Genomic DNA, 10564 nt, shown 5'->3' with positions numbered 1-10564 from the left:
TGAAGTAGAAATTAAATGTTGCTGTGTTTTTTTCTTTCTTTTAATAGTAGGTGTATTTACAAGTCATACAGCTTGAAACTTGCAATGGAATTCTAAATTTTTAACATTGACTAATATGTATTTATTGTCCTAGAACTGAATATGTGTTTGTATAGGAAATATGTCTCTTTGAAGATGCTCTTTGAATCCAGTTATTTCAAAGATGAATAAATTATATGTCATTACAATGTGCATGTACAACTATTATAGGATCTTCTTGTGTAAATTAAACCAGTTCATATTGTAGTAGTTGTTATATTTTTAATACGCTGTACTTCTTTTTAATATGTGGATGAAGAACGTTTCAACAAGCCTTTGATCCTGGAACACCCAGTCTCCTTAATCTTCTTGCCTGAATGACCATTATTTATCAAATCTGTCTAAATGTGACTTTTTCAGAGAGGTCTTCTTCAGAATCCTCCCACAGATCTGTCAAGTTTTCCTCCTTTCATGTTTTTATAGCACCTTCTCTATAAGCTTCCTAAAACCTATCACAATTGTAGTTAAATTGTTAGGAAGGTTAGGATTGGTAAATATCCAATACTCTGACAGTCTGGGAGTTCTAAGAGAGCAGGAACCTCTTCTGTCCACATTCCCAGCAATAAGCACAAAAACTATCACTTATAAATGTTTAAGACATATCTTTTAAATAAATAGACAATGGATGAATGCTGAAATTGAGTGTACCATTAAAAAATAAACATGTTGGGGGAAAAAACTGTAATTGCAATGTATACATGTAAGGATAACCTGACCCCCTTGCTGTACAGTGGGAAAAAAATAAAATAAAATAAAATAAAATAAAATAAAATAAAATAAAATAAACATGTTGATTATCTTTTGGCCAGTATTTATAGCTAAGTAATAGTTTCATTAAGGATACTAAGTTTCTGTTGATTATTCTCAGAATGTCTTTATGTTAACATTTAGTAAAGTTCTCTTTTTAGAAAAAAAAAAAAAAACAAACAAAAAAAAAACAAAACCTAAAATAACTAGATTTCTCTCAGTACACTTTTCATAAGGTGACCCAGGAAACTGGGATACCTTGCAGAATGCCAGTTACTACAAAGTTGGAATTATACAGCAAGCAGAGGTTATAATTCCTGAAACATTTTTCAATGCGTATAAAGAGAAGAAGCAGAGGTTATAATTCCTGAAACATTTTTCAATGAGTATAAAGAAAAGAAGAAAAGAACATGCTCCTGTCACAAGGAATAAGTATTTGATAAAATGAATAGTTCATATGATGCACGGGCCTTTCTGTGCCTGAAAATCCAGGCATCAGCTGATACGAGAGCAGAAATAATTTTTGTTTATTTGCATGAAGTCCTTATGCATAAAGTCCTTTTGGTCCTTCCTTCTCCACCTGAGTTTGACATAAACTGCCTCTCCATAGGAAGAAGTTCATTGAAATCATCTTTAAATTAAATCACAAAACTTCATTAATTTATATATGAGATTTTAAATTATCCACATATATACATTCATATCTCTAACAACCTTTATACAAAATATGTGTTAAATTCAAATGGCATTTGAAATTAGTTTCATACATTCCATCTAGAACTGTCATTTTCTCTAAATACATAGACGTCCACAGAGATATATAACTAGGTCATAATACAATTTCCACATTTATTACTAATTAATTATGTGCAAATGGAGAGAGCATCAGTGGCAAAAATCTGCCAATGCAATAACACTTGTACTATAGAGGGCTACATCAGCAAGTGTTGAGTTTCTCTGTTCTCAAATTATAAAGGATTAAGTCACAGACACTGTCCATATTACTGCATCATATCTATGAAAATTTAAAAGCTATTCTTGGTATTTAAATTGTGATTTATCAATGTGATAGTCATTGGTCATCATTAACCCTATAGGAAGTCAAAAGTATCAGTCAATTAATCACTATTAAAGGGCTAACCATGGTAAAAAACTCAGATGTCTTAATCACTAACATAATAAATTTTTATGATCACATTTACTTACAGTAAAATACACTCAACTAATATGTAACTCAAATATTATTGAAATATAATGGTGCTATATGAGATATGGATGGAGACTAATTCACTAAGACATCAAAGTTATTAGAGTGGCACAGCTTTTTATGTGTTACATGAATATTGTGATGTAGAAGTTCAACTTGATTATCAAATCACTAACAGTCGAGGAAAATGGTGATATTTTCCTAATAAAGCCTCTCTGCCACCCACAGATGGTGATAAACAGTGTGCAATTGAATTTATTCTGTAATGTCACAATTAGGCTGGTGTTGAAAAGATGATATGAAACAAAAGTACTTAAGAACTCAATACTGCACTATTTAAAATGAAACCAAATATTAATTCTTTCAGTATAGACAGTTGTTATCTTGTTACTACCCATCCCAAGCCATTACAATAGTAATCTAAAAATAGTTGTTAACTATTATAAATGTAGGCTTTAATATTTATCAAAACAAAGGACTTCTCACAAAGAGTATCCTGTGTCATCTATGAATAATTGTTACTATGCCGTGAAGCAGTGGAAAATAATTTATTTCCATGAAAGAGAACTATAAATAAATGTATTAATACATTTGTAATGTAATTTAAATGAACTTGTACAATATGCAAAATGCTTCTGTTATCCAGTTCATCCTCTGGAATAATTAACAGGAATTCCTCGAACAAATATTATTTTGGAAAAATGTCAAAACCTAAAGTAAGTTGTTCTGTGAAACTAGAAAAATGCCAAAATAAATTACATTTTTTTTTTTAGGAAAGGTAAAGAAATACATTCCAGCATTTAAAGAAAAATAAATGCCAAATGTACTACATTGTTCCTAGCTGTAATATGTAAAATGTGATCTTGAGGTACTATGGAACCAAAGTACGTGATTGGCTATCATAGTTTCAAATTCTAATAAGCTCTGCATTTCCTGTAAATGAATGTCAGAAGTTCTGAAGTTAAGATTTTTCAAGGATAGTACAGTGCAACATTAGCTGTAACCTTCTGTGAATAGTGCAGAATATGACAAACACAAGACTTATAGAATCAAGAGACTTAAGATAAAAATTGAGTATTTCCCAGCTAATTTGTATTTTAAAAGTAAAACTGATACAACAAAATAAATAAAATGAGAAAATAAATGAAAAGAAAATTTTAAATTTAAAAACAAGCACTTGGGATATTTGAAAAAGTATGTATTCACTTTTTTTCTCACTTGCTTCACCCATGTTATATTCTGAATTATCAGAACATGGAAACATTACTATTTTAATTTAATGTACAAAAATGCAGTATGTTTTTGGAACTACATTGTTGAATTATTTTTGAAGCGGTTGGAAAGATGAGGGATGGTGTGGGAGGTGTTGAGGGGCAGATGGAATCAGTCCAGGTTTTGCTGGACTCTGGCCTAAAATTATAATTAGATGAGTTAAATCCTATTACTAGTACAGAATTTATCTCTTTATTTAAAGGAATTAAGAAGGTCTTTTGTGCTCAATGGTTTACTTGCCAAAAGCATCTAAATTACTCCTATCATTTTTGGTATAATTTTATTTCTATACCTATGGATGGGCATCCACATGGGGCATTATTAGTATAATCATTAATTCAAGGAACAGTTGAGATATTAAGTGCAGTGAAGCAGAACAAGACAAGTTGAATCATTCTATCATTAATTAATGGAATAACCTTGAAAGTTCAATAATGTGCAATATGTTTTCATCAGCATGTGTGTTCTATTCACTGCTTGATGCCTAGAACATAGTTCAATAACTGATATATATTAGGATGTTTCTAAAAACTCCTTTTCTGACACACATTAACATTTATTTATTAAATTATGCATTTGCTACCTAACTCTCTAATATAAAAAAAATAGAAATCTTTGGTAAAATAGCATCTTATACTTCAGCACTCCTTAATCTTCGGCTCCATAGCATGCTTCAGAAAATCTCTAACACCTTGTACATTCTACATAAATTTTTGTAATTTTACTCATTCAACATGTATTTATTGAGATACACTGGCTTCCAGACTACTTTAATTAACTTGCTTAATGTCTTTCTGCTTAGTTATATCAACTGATAAGACTGATAAGAAATCAAATTACTTATATGCAGTGATAAAAATGACTAATATATAGTAAATGCATAATAAATGTTTATTATTATTACTCTCATTATCATTATTATTAGCTAGTGATTGATACAAAAGTATGAGGAAACATAATGTTTGGTATATTAAGAGTATAATATCAGCTAGAGTCTCAAAAATATTGGTGATTCAGCAGAGGTTAAAAACCACTGTTGTGAGTCATGTGAATAGGAGCTGTGAAATAAAAATCTCCAAAAATCCTCTCCTCCATAAAACAACGAAGATACCAAAAATGTCAAAATCAGCTTTTCAGAACTCTGAAAATTAACCTCTAAACATCTTGTTTAAAACAGTGAACTTTGTGACACTTTCCCCTTTTTTCTAGCTCCACATTTCTCTTAAAAATCACCAGCTCACAATTAGGATGAAAATGAGCAGCCTAGCTGCCACTGGAAAGAAAAAACAGAGGTGAAACTCCCCAATAAAATAATTCTCAGACAATTTTCATTTTTGGCCACTCTGGAAATTCTCTGGAAATCCCAACTCACAGGCTTGCCTTTATTTCACCTGACTCAAAGCACTTACAGTGAAATCAGTCTTTTCCTCAGGGGCAGTTGTCAAAAACAATCAGCAGCAATTGTTTAACATCACACATGCCTGAGGCATTGATAGCAGGTGAGGCCGAGAAGAAGCTGACCAAAACTTGAAAGGAAAAGCTGGGGAATAAGATATCCTTAGGGGGATTTGAAAAGCTCTATCATATTCATGGGAATCTTAAAGACTACATTCATTCGTATGGATCTGTACATGCCTAGGGAAGACCTGAGAATGTCCTATGCTCTTACCTCTGGCTGATACTGAGACTCTGTGCAAGCAGATAATGAAGATTAAGACATGGTAGTAAACTGTCTGCTTGAGTATTAAAGGAAGCCCCAAAACGCACATGAAGCCCCTCACCAAAGGCCAGGAAATGTATTGGTTTCAAGCATTTAAGTAAATCTCTAATAACTAACTGACCATTAAGTTAATCAAAAAGAAACCTCACTGACTACACATTACAATAAATACAGTCTTTATATAACTATTTCTGCCAAGTCACTAAATAAGTGAAAGCAACAATAGGAAGCCCTGGGTAAAGAGAAGAATCAGATTTCCAGAGTTGCCATGCAATATTATTTAAAATATCCAGTTTTCAGCAACAACAAAAAAATATGACATACAAAGAAAGAAGTGGGGACCATAAAACAGAAAAAAAAAAAAAAGAAAAAAAAAAGCAGTCAATAGAAACTGCCCCAAGGAAGGGCAGATATTGGTCATAGTAAAGAAAGATTTTAAATAAGCTACTTTAAATATGTCTAAAGCACTAAAGAAAACCATATGTAAAGAACCAAAGAATATGAAACAATGTCTCACCACATAGAGAATACCAATAAAGAAATAGATTAAAAAATAATTATAACCATTTAAAAATTCTAGATCTGACAAATACAAAAATTGAATTGAAAAATTTACTACAGGGGCACAATAGCATATCTGAGGTATCAAAGGAAAAAAAATCACAAACTTGAAGATACATCAATTATAATTACCCATTCATTAAAACAGAAATAAAAAGAGTGAAGGAAAAAATAGAGCCTCAGAAACCTGTGAAAAACTAAGAATACTAAGATACACATAATGGGAATCTCAGAAAGAAGAGGAAGGAATAGAAAATGTATATGAAAAAATACTGGTCAAAAATTTTCCAAATTTGATGAAAAACATTAATATAAAAAACCAAGAAGCTGAATAAAGTAGGATAAACTCAGAGATATACATCTAGACCCATCATAATCAAATTGTCAAAAGAAAAGACAAATGTTGAATTTCAAAAAAACAGCAAGAGAGAATCAAGACATCATGTCCAAAGGGATTATGAGTAAGTTAACAGTTGATTTCTAATCAGAAACAAAGTAAGCCAGAAGTCAGTGGAATGGCATATTCAAAGTGCTGAAATAAAAAGACTTTTAACCAAGAATGTTATATCCAGCAAAACTATCTATCAAAAATGGAGAAATTAAGACACTTTTAGGTAAATAAAAATTGAAGTATTTATCATTAGCAGACTTACCCTACAAAAACTACTGAAGGGAATCCTTCAGGAAAAAATAAAAGACCACTAGGCAATAATTCTAATTCACATGGAGACTTAACAAGCACCAATAAATGTAACTACATGGGTAAATATAAAATATAGTATAAATGTATTGTTATTTGTTTTAAACTCTTTTTCAAATATAGGATTAAAAGACAAAGGCATAACAAAATTTTTACTAATACGGATTGATAAACATGATGTATAAAGGTATAATTTATGGAAATAACAACATAAAGGAGGGGAGAGGCCATGAAGGTATATTAAAAAGAATTCAACAAAGTAGGAACAGGAAAGAACTTCTTTAACTTGATAAAGTCATGTATGTAAAACCCAGAGTTAATTTAATGGTGAAGAGTATAATGTTTCCTCTATGGTAAAGAACAAAGCAAGAATATATACTCTTCTCACTTCTATTCAGCATTGTGATGGAGGCTCTAACAAGGGCAGTCAGGAAAGAAAATTAAATACAAGGGATCATATTGGAAAGGAAGAAGTACAGCTATCTCAATTTATACATGATCTCATGAATTTAAAATGCTCAGAAACTGGAGTTCCCGTCATGGCTCTGTGGTTAACGAATCCAGCTAGGAACCATGAGGTTGAGGGTTCAATCCCTGGCCTTGCTCAGTGGGTTAAGGATCCAGCGTTGTCATGAGCTGTGGTGTAGGTTGCAGACGTGGCTTGGATCCCGCATTGCTGTGGCTCTGGCGTAGGCCGGTGGCTACAGCTCCGATTAGACCCCTAGCCTGGGAACCTCCATATGCCGTGAGAGTGGCCCAAGAAATGGCAAAAAAAAAAAAAAAGATATTAATACTCCCCAAATTTATCCATAGATTAAATATAATCTCCATCAAAATCTCAACTACTATTTTGTAGGAATTGGCAAACTAATTATAACTTTCATATTAAAATGCAAGGAATCCAGACTAGCCAAAAAGAACTTAGAGAAAAATAAGTTCAAGGATTCACATTATCTGATTTCAAAAGTGATTACAAATCTATGGTAATAAAGAGGCTGTGGTATTGGCATAAAGTAGATAAGAATATGGAATACAATTGAGACTCCAGGAATAAACCCTTACTTATCATCAATAGATTTTCAACAAAGGTGTCCAGATAATGAGGAAAAATAGTCTTTTCAACAAATGGTCCTGGGATAATTTGATATACATGTAAAAGGATGAAGTGTAAAACTTACCTCAGTTGAAAAATTAACTCAAAATAGATTAAAGACTTAACTGTAAGAGCTAAAACTATAAAACTCTTAGAAGACAGCACTGGCATAAATTTCTACAACTTTAAACAATGGTTTCTAAGATATGCCACAAAAAGTACACAAAACAAAAAGAAAAAAGAGATAAGTTATATTTGATCAAAATTAAATCTATTGTATTTCAGGGGTTACTATCAAGGAAACAAATGGGAAAGTGATTGATAGATGGGAAGAAACTATTTGTAAATAATATGTCTGCTAAAGGGCTGATATTAAGAATATATGAAGAACACAACAGTAAAATAAGCAGTCCAACTGAAAAAAACAAGAAAAGGATTTTAATAGACATTTTTCCAAATATGATATACAAATGGGCACCAAGCATCTGGAAATAGCTCAGTATTAGTCCTTAGGGAATTGCAAATCAAAATCACAAGACACACCCACTAGAACAAGTATAATAAAAAAGATAAGAACGTTGCTAAGACATGGAGAATTGGAACTCTCATATGCTGCTGATGGGAATGTAAATGTTGCAGCTGTTTTGGAAAACAGATCAGTAATTCATCAAAGAATGAAAAATTGAGTTATTACATGATTCAGAAATACTTTTATATAGGAATCCAAGAGAAATAGAAAAGTAAATACAATAATACACATTTGTTGGTACAGTATTGTTCATAATTGCCAAAAACTAGAAACAACCCACACTGCCCACCGGTTGATGAAAGAATAAACAAATTGTGGTATATCTATATAATAAAATATTATTTAGCTATAAACAGAAATGAAGTATTGATGCATGCTAAAACTGGGATAGACACTGAAAACACTATGCTAAGTGAAAGAATCCAAAGTCATATATTATGTTATTCTTCTATGGACTTGTCCAAAATGGACAAATCCACAGAGATAGAAAGTAAATTATTATTTTGCAGGGGCTAGAGAGTAAAGTGAGGAATAATTGCTAGTCAGTCTTTCTTTTAAGAGCACTAAAAATATCATTAAGTTAGATAATGATCATGGTGGCAGAACTTTGTGAATATACCAAAAATCACTGTATTCTGTATACTAAAGAGGTGAAACTTATGGCATATGAATTACATCCCAATTTTTAAAAAAGAACCACTGCTATAGAAGTGATGTGTGTGTGTGTGTGTTAATTAACAACAATTATAACATGTTTAATAAGTGTCATCAGTGGAGCATGTGCTGAGGATACCATGGCTAAAACATTTACTTGTTTACTGAGAAATAGTGTATTGTCTAATGTGAAAGAGACATTTGAGACACATCCATTAAAAATGTATCAATATAAATTTCGGTAAGTGTTAGGTAGTAAAGGTGCAAGGTACCATGGGAGCTGATCCTAGGGATGACTGAAAGGGACTTGATACTTTCAAGATCTGGACAAAACTTTCACTGAAAAAGATACATGCACCTGTAAGTTCATTGCAGCACAATTCACAATAGCCAAGACATGGAAACAACCTAAATGCTATCGACAGATGAATGGATTAAGAAGATGTGGTACATATACACAATGGAATACTAATCAGCTGTTAAAAATGAACAAAATAATGCCATTTTCAGCAACATGGATGGAACTAAAGACTTTCATACTGATTCAAGTAACTTAGAAAGAGAAAGACAGACACTATATGATATCACTTATATGTGGAGTCTAAAATATGGCACAAATGATCTATCTACAAGACAAAAATATCATGGATATGTAGGACACACATGTTTGCTCGGGGAAGGGGCAGGGATTGGGACTCTGGGGTTAGTAGATGAAAACTGTTGCATTTGGAGTGGATGGGTAATGGGATCCTGCTGTATAGCACAAGGAAATGTATGTAATCGCTTTTTTTTTTTTTTTTTTTTTTTTTTTTTTTTGGTCTTTTGTCTTTTTAGGGCTGCACCCATGGCATATGGAGGTTCCCAGGCTAGGGGTCAAATTGGAGCTGTACCCAATGGCCTATGCCACAGCCACAGCAACGCTGGATCTGAGCCTCATCTGAGACCTACACCACAGCTCATGGCAATGCCAGATCCTTAACTCACTGTGCGAGGCCAGGGATCAAACCTGCAACTTCACGGTTACTAGTCGGGTTCATTAACCACTGAGCCACCACGGGAACTCATATATCTAATCACTTATGATGGAATATGATGGAGCATAATGTGAGAAAAAGAATGTATATATATATATGCATATATGTACATATATGTTTGGGTCACTTTGCTATATAGCAGAAATTGACAGAACATTGTAAATCAATCATAATTTAAAAAAGAAAAGAAAAAGAAAAACAAGGAAAGAAAAAAGGCCTGGAACACAGAGAAAGAGATAATGAGTGAAGTGAGATCAATCTGGAAACAGTAAGACAACTATGAAGAGTTTGTTAAGACTTTCACATTTATCTGATAAGAAAAAAACTTTCTAGAACTTTAAGACAAGACAGAGTGCCATGATTGCATCTTTCTTTTAAATAGAAGGAAGAGATAAGAAATATCTGAGAGAAAAGCAACAGTCAAAGAAGGGGAAACAAGTAGGAAAAGAGTGTGGTGGTCCTGGAAAGAAACGATGGAGACTTGGGCAAGTACAATGGCAGTGACCCTGGCATTGGAGAAAAGTAGATGCATCCAACAACCATTTAAGTGGCAAAGAGACAGAACTCAGTGGGTGGATTGCATATGATTTTAGGATAATAGTAAAATGTGCCTGGAAACATTTCTTGATTTCACAGCTAGACATATAGGTCCCAATAGGAAGATGACCATGGGAAGATCATGAATTTATTTTGGGGCATGTTGAGTGTTATGGGAACATAAATGGCACATGCTAGGTGCCATCAAAAATATTTATTACAGGAGTTCCTGTGGAAATGAATTCGACTAGAAACCATGAGGTTGCGGGTTTGATCCCTGGCCTTGCTCAGTGGGTTAAGGATCTGTCGTTGCCATGAGCCGTGATGTAGGTCGCAGACACAGCTTAGATCTGGCGTTGCTGTGGCTTTGGCGAAGGCCAGCAGCAGCAGCTCCAATTAGACCCCTAGCCTGGGAACCTCCAGATGCCACTG

The sequence above is a fragment of the Sus scrofa genome, chromosome 6 (assembly GCF_054392235.1).
Source record: "Sus scrofa isolate SSC_HxYL_T2T_F1_AM1 chromosome 6, Sscrofa_HxYL_maternal_Yorkshire_Landrace_v2.0, whole genome shotgun sequence".
NCBI classification, from domain to species: Eukaryota; Metazoa; Chordata; class Mammalia; order Artiodactyla; family Suidae; genus Sus; species Sus scrofa.
This window is presented reverse-complemented; position numbering follows the sequence as displayed.